Source organism: Sapajus apella, unplaced genomic scaffold (genome assembly GCF_009761245.1).
Source record: "Sapajus apella isolate SASKATOON/1434 unplaced genomic scaffold, GSC_monkey_1.0 scaffold71, whole genome shotgun sequence".
NCBI lineage: Eukaryota > Metazoa > Chordata > Mammalia > Primates > Cebidae > Sapajus > Sapajus apella.
This window is the reverse complement of record NW_022437011.1, coordinates 11,050,015-11,067,786: the sequence shown is the minus strand read 5'-3', so window position 1 is coordinate 11,067,786 and position 17,772 is coordinate 11,050,015. Positions and strand designations below refer to the sequence as shown.

Sequence of the window (17,772 nt, the reverse complement as noted above, 5' to 3'; positions counted from 1 at the left end):
TGCCTGGGTCCTGGCCTGGGTAGGATCCTAGGATGTTCTATTGGCCCATATCGGGGTTGTGGATGCATTTTGGGTGACTCACTGCCTCCATCAGCCAGAAACCCTCCTGGGGAACAGAAAGTGCCAAAGCTAGGAGAAGCTTTTGTTCCCTGTCTGCTGCTAACAACACTTGTGAGTAAAAGTCATCTACTCTCAGGTAGAACTAAACAGAACTTAGTGCCTTCACGCCACAGTGAGTCATGTTAGGGACAAGCTCTTTTTGAAATTTACTGTAAGGTCCATAATACCTTCCCATGACTTCACAGTGCTAGAGTCTTCTAAATTTGGTACTGGCTAACAGTAAATTTTAATGATAACTGTGTATGGGATGTGACTAAGCAACTGTGTATGGGATGTTCATGTGATGAAACATAAGAAAAGTAATTTTATTAAACTATTTACCATATATATATATATATATATATATGTATATGTACACTTACAAAACCCCTCCAAAACAAAGAACAACTCCCCACCTCAAAGTGTAGTTCATCTATCTGATCCCCACAGACTTGGAGATAAGCAACTGTTCTGTGGCCATGTCATTCTCGTCACCAGTAAAGTAAGCCCCAACACTCTGTGTTGCTCCAAGACCACCAGCAGAGTCTGTTTCAGTAACAAGTTTTCTTAAGCATCCTCTAAAGCTGAAAAGAAGTAGGCTACCAGTCTTAATAATAGTCTGTACCATGTGTGTTTATCACTTGGCAGAATGTAATTCCTGTGAGAAACTTTGTTTACTCAAGCTTTTTGCTATCTTTGAAGCCTCTGTGGTAACTCTAGCCTTAGTGCCAGAAGCAAGAGGGTCAGGGAAATGAGAAATTGACCAATAAAGGCTGCTGTGGACATTTAGGGGAGGGGAGGCTCAGTGTCAGGCCTGGTGTGCCCCACAGCTATGGTTGTTGGTCTTCCATTTATTTACTTTTACTTTAAAAGAAAATCATGGTTATATTAAAGTTATTTATAAATTTAAGTTATATATTCCATACTTAAATGGAGAGTAGCTATGGAGTGGTGCTTCATCAGAGCAGGCCTATAATGAACAGAAAATGGGACTGGCGTTTAACAGTAAGTGGATCATTTCAGAGTCTACCATCCCCCTGCCTGGCACCTGTGAGCTAGTCTAAGTTAACTTTGTTGTCAGTCAGCATAATTTCTTACATGTCATCCATTAAAGACTTAACTCAATACCTTCAACAAAAATAGTATGAGGCAAGTAAGAGGGGTGGGAGTCACCTAAAATGTGATTTAAAAAAAATAAAAAATAAAAATAAATAAATAAAAAGGGGTGGGAGTGAGGAATCAAAATCTAAGTCAGGAGAATTGTTTTCTTGTCCTATTCGCTTAATTTATGGTTCAATATTTGGGTATTATTTGTATCATTTCAGATCTCCAAACAAAAGCATAGCATTTGAAATACCGTGTTTAAAGAAATTTGAGGGTTCTATCACTAAATTATCTATATAATACGTCTTTAACTCAGACCATTTACAGTGTAGTGTATTGAGCTCTGACTGTTCAGACACTAATGGTGCCTGGTTTCTCTCTTCAAGGATCTGACAGTCTAGATGTTTGTTCTGTAGTTAGGAGTGATATTTCAAAATAAAATTTAGAAGGAAAAAGTGGAATCCAAATTTTATACTCTCTGTGTGTCATCAGTGATGGATTTAGGGAACTGTCTCTGAAGTTAGGGAACTGTCCCCTTAGTTGTGTTTTTGTATTGTGGCTTTTTGTATTCTTTAAGTTAGTGCCATGGTTTTTGTTTCCAAGATTTAAATTGATCAAATCATTTTTCTGATGCCTAGCCTTATTTTAAATTTTTCTTCACTTCCACATAGCATATTTTGTCCCTTAACTTTGAAAAATCTTTTCTGTAATTTATTACACCCTTTGGTCTACTTTCAAGGCCAAATGGTCTGCATCTTGCATTGCCGAATGATATTATAGTTAGAAATTCATTCTTTGTCCTAGCAATCACTGGCTGCTAAGCAGTAGTAATCAGGTGTATGTGATATCTCAGAAGGGTCATATCTGGCAATGGAGTATCAAACCTGCAGATTTTCTTCATGATCTTCTTGCTGAACTCAGAAGATATGTAGGTTCTCTTTCTTCAGGCCCAGTCCTCTAAGGAGGGGTGATAATTATTTCCAGGAAGTGGTTGTGTGCATAAAACTACTGGAGATTTTGGCTCAAGACCAGAAAGTATCCCTCTGCCCAGGGCCTGCATTTCCAGCTTGAGCAACTCCTCAACTTTGAAATTTCTGTTTTCAAAGTCTATAATTCTCTACTCTCTCTGATCTCTCTAGATTCATGTGAAATAGGCCAAAAGTCTTCTCTGAGATTCATTTATTCATGTGAAATAGGCCAGAAGTCTTCCCTGTGATTCATTCTAGAAAGCAAATTATTTCACTGTTGAAACTGAAAGAAGTTAGTTAGCCTGCCTTAGGTAGATAGCAAGGGAATGGTCCCTGGAGAGCCCCCGGCCCATGGGTCACTGTCTCATCCCGACATAACATAAAAAGCAGCCTGGGAAAAAATTCAAGCTGCAGGCACTGATAAGGAACTAGCACAGGGTGTTGTGCCCAGAGACATGCCCACGGCTGCACAGATAGAGAAACCTTGGCCCATTTGGATAAAAACTTGCACAGACCTCAGGCTCACTCAGATAAGGGAACAAGGCCTGACCTAGAAATAAAAACTTGCAGAGACTTCCGGACCACTCAGATAAGAACAAGGCCTGATATAGAAATAGAAACTTGCACAGACCTCGGGACCACTCAGATAAGGGAACAAGGCCTGACATAGAAATAAAAACTCGTGTAGGCCTCCGGCTCACTCAGATAAGGAGGGGACAAGACCTGGCATAGAAATGCCTTTGTTCTTTGTATCGTCTGCAGGCTCCCAGGAAGAAGTTTCTTCCCCCTTTGTGGGCAAGGGCACAGTGGGCTCCAGTGGGTTCCAATGGGTACTTTCCTTTCTTTTCTGGACTGTAAGCCTGGGCTATATGAATCATCACTGAAGCCCCTGATTGTTCCTTACCCAAGGTCCCGGGCCAATCTTCCTGGTTGGTCCCGGGTCAAGCTGAATCACATGTTCTCCAAGGCAGCCCTGGGACTAGGCACATTCCTTCCCCTTCCCAGCCCCTAACAACCCTGGACCCCAACCTCACACGGGACACCCTGTTCAGGCCCCCCTCTCTGCTGACAGGGAGCTTTCTTCTTTTGCTTATAAAACTTTATCTCCAAACTCACCTTTGCATCTTCTTGGAGGTAAGACAAATAACTCTGGGTGTTATCTCACACAACTAGAGACTGTTACATCTTGGTGCATTGCTGAGACTACAACAAAACTATAATCAGGGTCTGTGGCCTGCCTCCTGAGCTCTACTGTCCACACTGTTCGTGACTTCCTCCTAATGCCAGTATGTAAATACAGCTTCATGTTAATGACGTTTAAAAGGTAGACTGCTATCTTCCTATTTCCCAGACGTCTTCAAGGTTGGTGACATCACCAGTACTGAAGCTCTATTCCCTACATGAGGCTTAGTAGATTTTTCAAAATCAGTTCAGGCTGGCTTTAGTCTGCATGTTGAGAAGAAAAAATATCACAGGTGGGTAAGTAGTTTTGTAAACAATTGATGTCTAAACAATCATGCATATTCTGCCTGTGAAAATAATGTACCTAGAAAGGGTATTTTTATTTCTTGCACAGGGAAGCCAGATAATGATGTATATAGCTAGTACTTCTACCGCAGCCTGAAGAAGTTTCACTGGGTCCTCCTCAACAACCTGATCTCTCAGCAGACATGAACTAGGGCATCTCTCCACAGATCTTCTTTAATCCTTGATTTACAAACAGATCTTTTGTGCATTTTGAAGAAGTGTGCTTTTCTGACTTTGGAGAAATGGTGGACTCACTTCTAGCCAGCGCTCAGGGCTCCTCATCCAGGTTCCCCATGATGGCATAAAAAAGCCTTCTCCAACTTTTTGGTACTGGACTCAGGCACTCATTTAGACAGAGAGAGGCAGCTCAGGAAGGTTAATTAGTCTTCTGTTCTGTCTGCAGCCTGCTGCAGCTCTGGTGAATGCATTATGGCATTTATATTTCTGCTCTCTGCTTCTGTTTCTTTGTTTGGCTCCCCTCTTCTCTTTGCCATCTGGAGTCAAAGCCGATCCACGTTGATAAGACGCTTGCTCTATGTCCAAGTGTTGGTGATTGTCCAGGTTGATTCTCTTCTCTGCCTGCGTCAGAGCTGGGCAGGAAGGCTCCTAGGTTCTGCGTTTTCTGTCCTGGAGAAAAGATCTAAAGGCCTTGTAGAAGTTAAACATGTTTGGCAAGAATATGTCATTGGTGATTTTCTGTGCTTTATATTCTGTCACATATAGAATTTTCTAAAAATAAGACCTGTTGGACCTCAGGTTCACAGAATTGGATTATGACAGATTCTCATCGTTAGTCTATACATGGCCTGCTTTATTTCTTTACTTAACTATCCAGTGTCAGATTTAAAATCCTCAATACTTGGTTGCATATCCCTAGGCTCTGTACTAGGTGTGTGACCTTAGTCAAGTTTTCTAACTCTGTGTATTGTTTTCCTCAACAGTGAAATGAGGATAATTATCTCATAGAGCCATGTGAGAATTAAATGAGTTAATATATGCACAGCAGTTAATGTGGTGCCTGGTATCTGGTAAACTGTGTATGTGTTGGCTTTTATATTATCTCTGGTTTCCATCTATGATCCTTTGCCTTATACCTGAAATAACTCTTTTAGAATGTCCTTTAATATGGGTCTGCTAGTGACAAAGACTCTTCATTTTTGTCTTAAATTGTCTTTCACTTTCATTCTTTTAAATTAATTTTTTCTAGTTTTGCAATTTAAAATTACTACTGAGGATGAATTTTTTCAGGGTGTTGCTTAGCTGTCTATGGATCTTTTTAAAAAATGAGTTCACCCAGCCTGGACAACATTGGGAGACCTCATCTCTAAAAAAATAAAAAATATTAGCTGAGTGTGATGGTGTGTGCCTGTGGCTCCAGCTACTTGGGAGGCTGAGGTGGGAAAATTGTTTGGGCCCAGGAGGTCAAGGCTGTGGTGAGCCAATGTCATACCATTGCACTCCAGGCTGGGTGACACAGTGAGACCCTGTCTCAAAAAAAAAAAAAAAATAGAAAAAGAAAAAAGCTCATTTTTCCCTAATTTCTTTTGTTTTTGTGGTAAAATATATATAACATAAAATTTGCCATTTTAATCACTTTCAGTGTACAATTGAGTGGCATTAATTACATTTGCAGTGTTGTACAACCATCACCCCTACCTATTCCCAAAATTTTCATCACCCCAACAGAAATTTGGTACCCATTAAAGCAATAATTCCCCACTCTTCTCATCTCTGGTAATCTCTAATCTGCTTTCTGTCCCTTTGAATTTGTCTCTTTTAGACATTTCATATAAATAGAATCATACAATATCTTTTTGTGTTTGGCTTATTTCACTTGGCATAATGTTTTCATTTTGATTAGATAATAAGTTACACGACTCAAACAACTATATAAAACTTACTCTGAGAAGTCTTACTCCCACCCACCGCACATTACTTCTTTACACTTCATTTCCTATAGATAGATAATTTTTTAGTTTTTATCTTGATAGTGTTTTTCTTTTGTTGTTGCTATTTGTTTTTGAGACAGTCTTGCTCTGTTGCCCAGGCTGGGGCACAGTGGCATGATCTCGGCTCACTGCAACCTCTGCCCTCTGGGTTCAAGTGATTCTCCTGCCTCAGCCTCCTAAGTAGCTGGGATTACAGGCCCATACCACCACTCTGAGGTACTTTTTTGTATTTTTAGTAGAGATGGGGTCTCGCTATGTTGGCTAGGCTGGTCTCAAACTCCTGGCCTCAAGAGACTTGCCCGCCTTGGTCCAAAGTGCTGGGATTGCAGGTGTAAGTCACTGTATCCAGCTATCATGACAGTATTTTTATGCACAAGTATGAATATATGTTCTATGTCTCCTTTTATAACAGAAAATGTAGCTATTTTAGCCTGAGTCTTCCCAAAAGCAGAGTATAAGACAAGGGGCTAGGCCAGGTTCAGTGGCTCCCACCTATAATCCCAGCACTTTGGGAGACTGAGTCGGATGGATTGCTTGAGCCCAGGAGTTCAAGATCAGCCTGAGCAACATGGCAAATCCTTGTCTTTACAAAATAGAAAAACAATCAGCTTATAGTCCTAGCTACTTGGGAGGCTGAGATAGGAGGATTGTTTGAGCCTGGGGAGGTTGAGGCTACAGTGGGTCATGATTGTGCTACTGCACACCAGCCTTGATGACAGAGTGAGACACTGTCTCAAAAAAGACTAAATATGACAAAGGGCTTTTATACCACTAACATATTAGGAAGTATAATCCCAGGTAACAAATGAGGGGCCAGGGGAGTGCAGCTGGAAAGGAGGAAGAGCCAATTTGAGGGCACATTACTGAATTGGTTATTAATTGCAACTGATTTCTTAAATCCAGTTCTCCAAGAAGTCATATATATTCTGTCTGAGGGGAGCCAGTTGGAGGAGTGGTGAGAAGGAAATTTTATTTTTTATCCTCATCTTCCTCTGCTCAAAGTTTCAGCACACAGACATTAACTACCCCACACTTCTGAATTGTGTATATGTGGGTGCTGAGCAAGGTTCCATGGCATCCTGTTAAATTGGTTTCAACAGGAAAGCCTTTGGGTGACAGCCAGATGACCTGTGACATAGTTATGAGGGGAAAAGTACTGTTAAGGTTGTAGCTATGTGAAGTCTGTGCCCACATGGAGCTGGCTTCCAGTATTCATGCCTGAAACACAAGATAGGCAAGCTAAGAACATCTGAAATGGAGCATAAGAGGTATCTGATATAGTTCATCCACTGCACCACTATGGGCCTGCTCATATTCTCTGTTATATCCAGCTTCTATGCTATTATTCAATATGAAACCTCCATTTTGTGTGTGTGTGTGTGTGTGTGTGTGAGAGAGAGAGAGAGAGAGAGAGAGAGAGAGAGAGAGTAGAGAGTATGCCCTCACTTCTTATCTGACAGCAGAGGAGTAAGTCCAATCCACAAAAGATTTTCCTTTGAAGTATAACCAAGCACAATTTCTAAAGAGATTTAAGAGTTAGTGAAACAAGCTACAGTTCCTTCTGGACCTGCTTAGAGATAAGACATTTACCTCTGAGGAGTTTAAGACCTTAATGCCTTGTCTTTGTCATGGTTGCTTCGGTTGCTCATTTACCATTGACGCTGGCAATGGAAACACCAAGAGATACCCTAGTGAATCTCCTGAATTCCAGACATATCCTTTATGGAACGAATTATGTTGGAGCAACACAAGCTTCTCATGATAACCAGAGACACTTACCACCATAATCACATTAGCTCCTTTTTTGCTTGTCAACTGGTATGAACAGCTCAACATGATCAGGTGGTAACCAGGTTCAGATTCAACTGAAATGCATCGCTTCTCAGGCTTTTGGCTAAGATCAAGTGCAGATTCAACTGAAATGCAGCAGAGCCTAGAGATTTCATGGATGGGAAGCAAAAATGCAATCAGATCACTGGAAGCATTGGTGGGAGGAGTTAATCCTATTCCACCACTTAGTTCGTGGACTCATGTATTCTAACTACTTGGGATGGAATTGTTGGTTCAGCTCCTATTCTGCATTTTAGAGGACAGTATTCCCAATCTTTTAGAGTGATCTCCAAAGCTAGTGCCTTAGCAAAGCTTTTTAATAGACCCTGCCATGATTTATTGGCTCATTGTTTGATGGTGGTGGGAGGTAAAGGCATAAATTATAAAATTTGTGAATCTCTTGTCATGCATTCAGTGTCCTATATCTATCTATTTAATTTGCCACAAATGGATCCCTCAGTCTAAGGCAGTGTTTTATAGGATACCTTGTTGATGCATCATTCTGTAAGCCTTTGAATAATATCACTGTCAGAAGAATTGTGAAGCGAGGGGGAAAAAAACACTTTCTAGAATAGGTATCAATACCAGTAAGGATGAATTACTGCCCTATCCAGAGTGATGAGAGTCTGATAAAATCAACTTGCCATTAAGTGGCAGACTGGTTTCCTCAAAGAATGATACTGAGGATTCAGCATTCTGCTGACATTCAGAAGGGGTAATATTCTGCAAAGGAAAAACTCAAATAATTAAGATGAAAAGAAAGAAAGAAACAAAAACCCAGAAGGGGTAATAGATCAGCCATAGTGAGAGGAAGCCCCTCTGCTATCCCCATACAAAATCTCCATCTACCCCCATGGCCTCCCTGCTTACCAACTCATTGTCCCAGTAGTGGGATGGCTGAGGATGGAGGCTGACTGATAGCTACAGAAGTCATTCAATTCACCTGGTTGTTGCAGGCCTCTCCTATGGTAGAATTATCTTGTGAGCATTAATGTGAGATGCAAAGATGTTTTTATGCTGGTTTTTTTTGCCCACTTTCTAGTCTTTCCATATATATTTTCCCCAGTTTTCTTGTCTCTAATATAATAATTGTGTTTCCTCTAGATGCTAGACCAACCAGCCAATCCCTTTGCCACTGCTACTGTCTACATATGGCCTTACCTCAGACCACTTCTCTTTCCATTAAGAGTGCATGGCCAAGTGTACTTCTTACAGCTCTGCTTACATAGAGGGTTTTCCTTTGCCACTGTCCTTCAGGTTCCCCCTTGAGAGTAACTTAGCAGTTAAGCATTTTTGGCTTGCACCAACATAGGTACCAACCACTTATAAACTGGGACCAAGATCTTTTCTCCTCAGTTGGTTGATCATAGGGAATTTTCCAGTGAAAATATAGGTGTGAATTGTGAATTGCTTTGGTACAGTAGAGGTTGGTGAAAGGAGATTCTAGATCATGTGTTTATGAAATTTGTTCTGGGCCTGCTTGGAGCCAATCCTGAATGTACTATTTCTCTTATACAAAGGGTTTCTCTTATACCTATCTAACCTTATGATCTAGTAAATCTGATGATACCAAGTTCTTGTTGGCAGCTCTGATGACATAATTATTTGGTGTCTCATATAGTTTGGATACTTGTCCCCACCAAAATCGCTTGTTGAATTTTGATTTCCAGTGTTGGAGATGGGGCCTGGTGGGAGGTGTTTGGATCATGGGGGTGGACCCCTCGTGGCTTGGTGCTGTCCTCACAGTAGTGAGTTCTTGTGAGATCTGCTTGTTTAAAGTGTGTGGCACCTCTTTTATGCTCTCTCTTTCTCCTGCTCTTGCTATATGATATGCAAGCTCCCTCTTCACCTTCTGCCATGAGTAAAAGCTCCCTGAGGCCTCCCCAAAAAAATAAGCAGATGCTGGCACCATGCTTGTACAGCCTGTAGAATTATGAGCCATTTAAACCTCTTTTCTTTATAAATTACCCAGTCACAGGTATTTCTTTTATTTCTATTTCTAGCAAAACAAGAACAACCTAACACAGTGTCCCATTGTCATCTATTCGGTCTCTACTATGGTTCAGGAGCATGATAGAATCTATTTATAAGCACTGAGAAATTACCTACTTTTGAAGGCATGGGTCTATACCATTTAGATTTATCATTTATATCATTAAAAGATCTGCACTTTAGCTTTCCTATTGTGCCAATCACAAACTCCACACAGCATCGTTATCCATCATGGGCATTACTAGCAACATCAGAGTGGATGGATTGTGTCAGATGGATGGTATCATAGCCTGGACCTCTTATTCCAGAACCTTCTCAAACCTGATAGCATTCTGAGTTCCAGATGTGGTATATGTTATCTCTAAAATCCAAAGAGACTATGCTTCTTTCTTAATGGTAAGAAATACAAGTGATAATGACTTATATTTTATCTCAGAGGGTATTTCTTTGCATGCCCAAGACCCCTAGAATCATCACTGATACAACGGTCATTTGAGTATTCATAGGGTTAGTCTTTTACTCTTTGACATGCTAGGCCATCTAGGGTCCTTGCTACTTACTACTCACTAAGTCCAATTAGAATGATGTCATCTATGCAGTGACCTAGCATTATGTTCTATATAATGTTCAATGTTGAAATCTTTGTGGAGTACATTATGAAAGAAAGCAAGAGAGTTAACATACCTTTGGAACAAGATAGTTGAATGTGTTCTTTTTTCTTGATATGAGAAGATGATGAACTGCTTTTGATTTTATTCCCTGGTATAGTTTAAGACAAGTGTATTCACCAGAAAAATAACCACCTACCAAGGTGCCAAAGTTATATTGATCTGGCATGACAGCTGCAATTGGAGCTACCACTTGGTTAAGTAAGTATATTGCAGTCCATTGTCATCACTCCAATATGTCTAGTTTTTGCAGAGATTGAACAAATGAATTAAATGGGAATTTGATGGGGACTATCACCTCTGCACACTTTAAACCTCAGGAGGTAGTGTTAATCTGTGAAAATCCTCCTGGGATGCAGCATTACTTATGATTTACTATCTTGGCTAGGGAAAGGGAAATTTCAGGGTTTCCACTATAATGTCTCTTACTCTCTTATTTGTCAGGGATTAAATAAAAAGTTTTGACATCAGAGATTCCTGAGACCCCAGGTTTGGTAATTTGCTAAGACTCACAAAACTCAGCATGTAGTCATACTCATGGCTGTGATATATTACAGCAAAGGGATACAAGGCAAACACTGAGCAAGGGAAAAAGGTAAATCAGATAAAGTCTAGAGGAGACCAGGTATAAACTTCCAAGAATCCTCTCCCATTAGAGTCACACAGGTTATGATTAAATCCTTCTGCATCAAATTGCAACAAAAAGTGTAAAGTGTTATCTACCAGGGAAGCTTGCCTAAACCTAGGAATTCAGGGTTTTTATTGCAGACTGGTTATGTGGGTATCTTCTGCCTACATAGTAGGTAGCAAAATCCCAGACTCCCAGAAGAAAAGCAGAAGTTCGGCATAAGTCACATTGTTTGTATACACAGTTTAGGCACAGAAGACCACCTTTATTTGTTATGAAATGATGTGGACACTTTCAAAATCCAAGTCTTAAATGCAAGCCAAGGGCCTACCTGGTAAGCAGGCCTTTCGAAGGCTAGTAGTCTCAGGTCTGTTATGTTAACTCTTTTCTTCCATCCACTTGGTTATTGTCCAAGGTATCTTTACAAAAATTATTATCAATAGGACCCCACATCCCAGGGTGAGATCAGCCTACAGTATTGGCCTCAGTTATGTCCTTCATGGCTTCTAGATCTGGCCAATTAAAACAAATCCCGGGGCTGGGTGCAGTGGCTCATGCCTGTAATTCCAGCACTTTGGGAGGCCAAGGTGAGTGGACCACCTGAGGTCAAAAGTTTGAGACTAGCCTGATCAACATGATGAAACCCCATCTCTATTTACAAAAAATTAGCTGGGCGTGGTCGCTAATTTAAATCCCAGCTACTCAGGAGGCTGAGGCAGGAGAATCACTTGAACCCAGGAGGCAGAGGTTGTAGTGAGCCAAGATTGTGCCATTGCACTCCAGCCTGGGCAGCAAGAGTGAAACTCCGTGTCAAAAAAACAAAACAAAAAAATCTCATTAACCATAAAGATCTATCTGAGAAAGCCAAGTGACTTCCTCCTTCAGTTTTTGCATTAACCTTTTTTGTTCTTTTAACCTGGCCCAAGACATCAACTCAGGCACAGCACAACTCTGACCAGTAAATTAAAGTTAACTCAAATGCCTTGTAGGGTTGAGACAGTGTCATGAGAGTCAGGTACCCACAAAAGAAATATAAGCCCAGAGGGTACACACAGTACCCCTGGAAACAAAGAGTTTTTAGTTGTTATGACACCCCAAGCAGGACATACATTAGTCAGACAATAAGGTTAAGAAAACCTCTAAAGTAACCTTCCACTGTGGGCCCTCCTGCTCCACGATTCTCAGTGCAGTCCAAATAACGCAGGTTAGTCCTTAGATTCATAGGGACTGCCTGAGGCAGTCCGTTCCAAACAGATTTTTTCATGCATAATATCAGTTCATCCATCTCATAAGCGTGGGCGACATCTGGAAGTGTTCCTCTGATGTCTCATAGTCACCTGTGACCATAGGCTCAGCAGTCCGTTTGAATTCAGAGTGCTCACAGCAGCTTGGAAAGCCAGCATGGGTAGTTCTCCTTCAAGAAGTGGGAAAAGCATCCAGGAGCAATTCTGAAAAAAAAAGTCATTAACACCCTACCCTCTCCCAGCGCCTCCCCAGGTGCTGGGTATGTTTTCTCCATTGCTACAAAATCAGTGTGTCCCATTCACAATTATAACTTTGTATTTTCAATCATCTCCTACTCTCACTAGGGCGTTTCATCCAGAAGGGTTATTATATGCAAGAGGGAAAAAAGCATTTTTACAGGAAAACATTTTTACACAACTTAATTAGAAAAACACATCATGGTAAGGAATTTGTCACAATGGCCCTGAATTTTCAAAGATTTTTTCAAATTGAGTTTATAGCCTCTTATCCCTTTAGTCACAGTCATTTATCCAGTGGCCAGCCTAGCACCCCAGAGAAGAGCAATTCCTTTCTGGGACAGCTGCATTTAACAATCAAATTGCCTTAATATTACAGGAAAAAAGGTGAGGGAAGTAGATTCAGGCTGTAAGTCAATTGTTGCAAATTGCAACCAGTCCAGAAATCTAAACACAAATCTACAGCAGTGGGACTTTCTCCAAAGGAGGTCCAGAGTCTGATCTGTCAGGAATGAGGAGAAGGGTCACAGTCACTGTCATGTGCCCAGTCCCAAACTGCAGTTAGGAATCCAACCAGTCTTTGTATATCTCTCTATATCAGAAATATACAGCCAATCAGCACCTCAATTTTAGATGGCTCCATCAGAATGGTCTAGCCAGTATTTATGACATTTTCATTGTTTGAGGCCCCCAAAAAGAGGTATCTTAAATCTGCAACAGTTGCAGAATTGGTGTTCTGTTTATTGAGCCTATGCCTGCTTTCAGTTTAGCACAGCTCATTCTGAGACTGAAATGGTCCATTAGAAGATAGTCAGGTTTTAGCTTAGCATCAGGTTCAGACAATTAAGATATGTGAATTCAGGATTCCAAAAAGTCAGTGGGAAGGGATGGTGAGAACAGTCTCAAAATCCAAGTTCCTAGATGCCAGCCAACAGCCAACCTTGCAAGCAGAACTAAGGATCGCAGTATTGGGCCTACTGTGTTGACTCTTTTTTGCACTAGTTTTTTCTAGCTAATATCTGCTCCAATTATATACTTATAGGCCTGAGAAATAACCACTTCGTAGGTCTGTTGACTCTTTGGACTCACTATGAAATGAATTTGGGCCCAGACTCCATGCATCTCTTGATCTCTATAAGCCGCCACTGTCACTGGAGGACCATGATGGTGTTTTAGGATACCTTGGATTAGAGGCAGCTCAAGAACTATATATAGCCTTCATTGAGAAGTCTAGATAATCCACTTTCCCAAGTGCAGTTACCCAGGAAAATGGCTGCAGATCTCTGATAGAAAGGCTAGAAGGGAGCATCAAAAGGCTATAGTTACAGTTTCATTTCTTCCTCAAAGGGAGTCAGCTTCCCCTTCAAACAGTGGGCTCTGATGTGGCAATCTGACTTAGATCTAAATACAATGTGAGAAACTGTGGTATAGTTTGGATGTTTGTCCTCTCCAAATCTCATATTGAAATTTGATTCCCAGTGTTGGAGGTGGGACCTACTGGGAGGTGTTTGGAGCAAGGGGCGGATCTCATAAACAGATTAGTGCCCTCCCTTGAGGGAGAGAGTGAGTTCTTACTCTATCCATTTCAGAGAGATCTGGTTGTTAAAAGAAGTCCCCTGCCCTCCTTTCTCCTCTTTTACCATGTGATCTCTGCACACAGTGGTTCCCCTTTACCTTTTGCCATGAGTGGAAGAAGCCTGAGGCCCTCACCAAAAGCAGGACTCAATAGTATAAGGCTATAATTTCTCTCCAAATTGATTTTTATATATCTCAGTTGCATATATGTAAATTTGATATATATATTATGTAGCGTAATATGTTATATATATTTGAAGAGAATTCATACATATATTCACATATAGACAATATATAGCATTCATATATATATTCACTCACATTCAAAGTCCTGATTTCTTTTTTAGAACTTGACAAGATGATTCTAAAATTAATATGGAAATGTAAAAATGCAGGAATAGCAAAGACTCATGACAGCATTATTCATAACAGCTAAAAACTGGAAACAATCCTCATATCCTTTAATTTTAGAATAAAAATTTAAATATAAATTTGAATTCAATTTAAAATAATTTATGTTATTTTTATGCAGCAGGGAAAGAGAACAAAGTTGAGTTACACACAACAAGGTGGATAAATCTCACAAATACAATGTTTAGTGAAAGAAGCCAGGCACAAAAGAATACATAATTATTATTCCACTTATATAAAGTTTTAAAAATATGTAAAACTAAGACTTAGATAATAAAGTTAACAAAGACAATGAAGGGATTATTATAAAAGTGATTATCTGAGCAGGAGAGAGGTAGTGGCAACTCAGATGAGCCATGAGAGTGACTTCTGAGTCATTGGCAATGTTTTGTTTTTTATTCTTTTGAGATGGAGTCTCACTCTGTCACCCAGGCTGGAGTGCAGTGGCATGATCTTGGCTCACTGCAACCTCTGCCTCCAGGGTTCAAGCAATTCTCCTGCCTCAGCCTCCCAAGTAGCTGGGATTACAGGCGCCCACCACCATTCCCTAGAAAATGGAAGAGCAGGGACTTCTTCAGAATATTTAACCACATGCTTAATATGCTTATATCAGATTACCATAAGTTTTGAACACTCATACAAATTATCAGTTATATCTTTGTTTGAACTCGTGGGCTCAAGTGATTATCCTTCCTCAGCCTCCAGAGTAGCTGAGACTACAGGTATGTGCCAACACACTCAGCTAATTTTTAAATTTTTTTGTAGAGATGAGGTCTCATTATGTTGCCTAGGTTGGTCTCTAACTCCAGGCCTCAAGGGATCCTTCCACCTCAGTCTTCCAAAGTGTGGGGTTACAAGTGTGAGCCACGACACCTGGCCCCACATTCCTGCTTTTAATCTGCCCTGTTTCTTTATTAAAAATCTGTCTCTCTTGTTTTGAGGTTGAGAAACTTTTTTTTTTCACAGACTTGTCCCAAGAATTATTAGAGTATTGTCCAATAGAAGGTCTCTACCATAGCTAAATGAAGAGATAACTTCAGGACTGATTCCTTTGTCAATTATTATTTCTGGTGACTTAAGATTGATTCTACTCCAGGAATTATAAGACAGATTTCTCACATTAATTTTCTTGAAATCAAACCCAGATGCAAGGGGCTTTTTGAAATCTGTCTTGGAGACTTCCATTGAGGAACTGTCTATCTATTTTTCTATTTCTGGGTTAGAATTATGCCACTCAGCCTTTTGCTAAGGGATAAAATAAACTCACTCTTAGGAAAGATAAGGAATGGGTGAATAGAATGTCTGGACTTAAGAATAAATATTCTATCTACTTGTTTGTAGTGAAGTCTAGATAATTTCTATGTACAGTATTTGAGGAAACAGGCTCAGATATGTGTATTGGTTTAGGCAGAAATTCTGAATTTCTGTTCAAGGAGGTACCTGCAAGCCAGCAAGAGCCCCTAGCTCTTTTTTTTTTTTTTCTGAGATGTAGTCTCACTCTGTTGCCCAGGCTGGAGCACAGTGGCCTGGTCTCTGCTTACTGCGACCTCCACCTTCTGGGTTCAAGAGATTCTCCTGCTTCAGCCTCCCGAGTAGCTGGGACTACAGGTGTGCGCCATTATGCCTGGCTAATTTTTGTATTCTTAGTAGAGACAGGGTTTCACTATGTTGGCCAGGCTGGTCTCGAACTCCTGACCTCATGATCCGCCTGCCTTGGCCTCTCCAAGTGCTGGGATTACAGGCGTGAGCCACTGCGCCTGGCCAAGCACCTAGTTCTTAAGTATAAAGACTCAGTAAAGGGAAAGCACCATCCAAGTGAGCCAAAATTCACTCAAGGTGAACCTAGGCTGGAAAATATGAATAATTCTTGTTTGAATTAAAGTATGGAAGCTAGGCAATGCCTTGAATATTAGGGTATTAAATGTGCATATAAAGACTATAGATTTTTAATAAAAATGAATTCATCACCCATAATTTATATCTCCAATGTATATCCTTGAGGCAGTAGATTCTCCAATTCCAGTGAAATTTCTTATTTTAATTAGTCTGGAGAAATAACAACATGCTTGCAGAAAGGTTGATTGATGAGTCTTAGGGATTTGTCAGGTAATCTAAGATATTACAGTCAAGATTCTTAAAGGAAAAAAAGTGGCCAAACCTGTCTCTAAGGAACTTTTTTAAATGTAATCATTCTCCTCTGGAAAGAAATTAGGAGCCTGATCAATAGGCATAAGAAATAGAAATGAAAATTCAGATAATTAAAAATTTGTTTATTATTTATGTTGGGCCTTTGTTTGCCATTTTAAACTATAACATATTATAATATGTATAAATTTGTATTTAAAAGCAAGGATTTCAGGGAGTAACAGATGCTGGCAAGGATGTGGAGAAAGGGGAAAACTCATACATTATTGGCTGGAATATAAATGAGAACAGACGCTCTGGAAAACAGTACGGAGGTTCCTCAAAAAACTAAAAATAGAACCACCATATTATCCAGCATTTCCACTACTGGGTATATATCCAAAACAAAGAAAATCAATATGTAGAAGAGATATCTGCACTCCCATGTTTATTGCAGCTCTATTCACAAGAGCCGAAATACAGAATCAACCTAAGTATCCATCAATGGATAAATGGATAAGGAAAATGTGGCATATATACATAATAGAATAGTATTCAGCCACAAAAAAGAGCAAAAGTTTCTCATGTGCAGCAACATGGATGGAACTGGAGGTCATTTTATTAAGTGAAATAAGTCAAGCACAGAAAGATAAACATTTCATGTTCTCACTGATATGTGGAAGCTAGAAAAATGGATATTATGAAGATTGAGAGTAGATTGGTGATTACCAGATGCTGGAAAGGGGAGAGGGGAGGAAGATGAAGAGAAACTCATTAAAGGGTACAAATATATACTTAGACAAAGTAAGACGTGGTGTTCAATAGATCGGTAGGGTGACTGTAGTTAACATTAATTGACTGTACATTTCAAAATAGCTAGAAGAGAATAATTTGAATGTTCCTAGTGTAAAGAAAAGGTAAATATGTAAGATGATGGATATCCCAATTACCCTGATTTGAGCATGTAAGTGTATTAGATTATCATGTGTGTACCCCTAAATATGTACATCTAATATGTACAATATATATCAATTTTAAAAAGTAAAATAAAAGTGACAAAGATTTGAATCTAAAAGATACAATGTATGAGTTCTATAGTTCATGTAGTTTGATTACCGATTAAAGGAAGTTTAAAATGGAGGCTTAATTAAAGCCTCAAACAATGTATGTTTGGAAAAGATACACTCCAGGTAGCCAATTAAATGCTTAATTTTTAAAGAAATTTTGTGCTGATAAAATACATAAAGTAACTTTTAAAAATACATATATATTTGGAAGAATGACTACATATGGATGTTTTTGCCTGATAAGCTAAATATATTCATTTAAAGACAAATCTCTAAGCATTAAAGCTAAGATTCTATTACGAGTTAAACTGTGTTTTAAACACATTTGTTTTGCAGTAATTCCATGGAA

At 39.7% G+C, this 17,772-nt stretch overlaps 1 long non-coding RNA gene across 1 annotated transcript; it reads left to right on the top strand.

Moving 5' to 3' along the window:
- Nucleotides 1-328: 328 nt before the first annotated feature.
- On the top strand, nt 329-11,078 carry LOC116531596. The gene is made up of 3 exons (XR_004260484.1): nt 329-339; nt 7,630-7,634; nt 10,945-11,078. It is a non-coding gene; the product is annotated as an uncharacterized LOC116531596 (long non-coding RNA).
- The last annotated feature ends 6,694 nt before the right edge of the window (nt 11,079-17,772 follow it).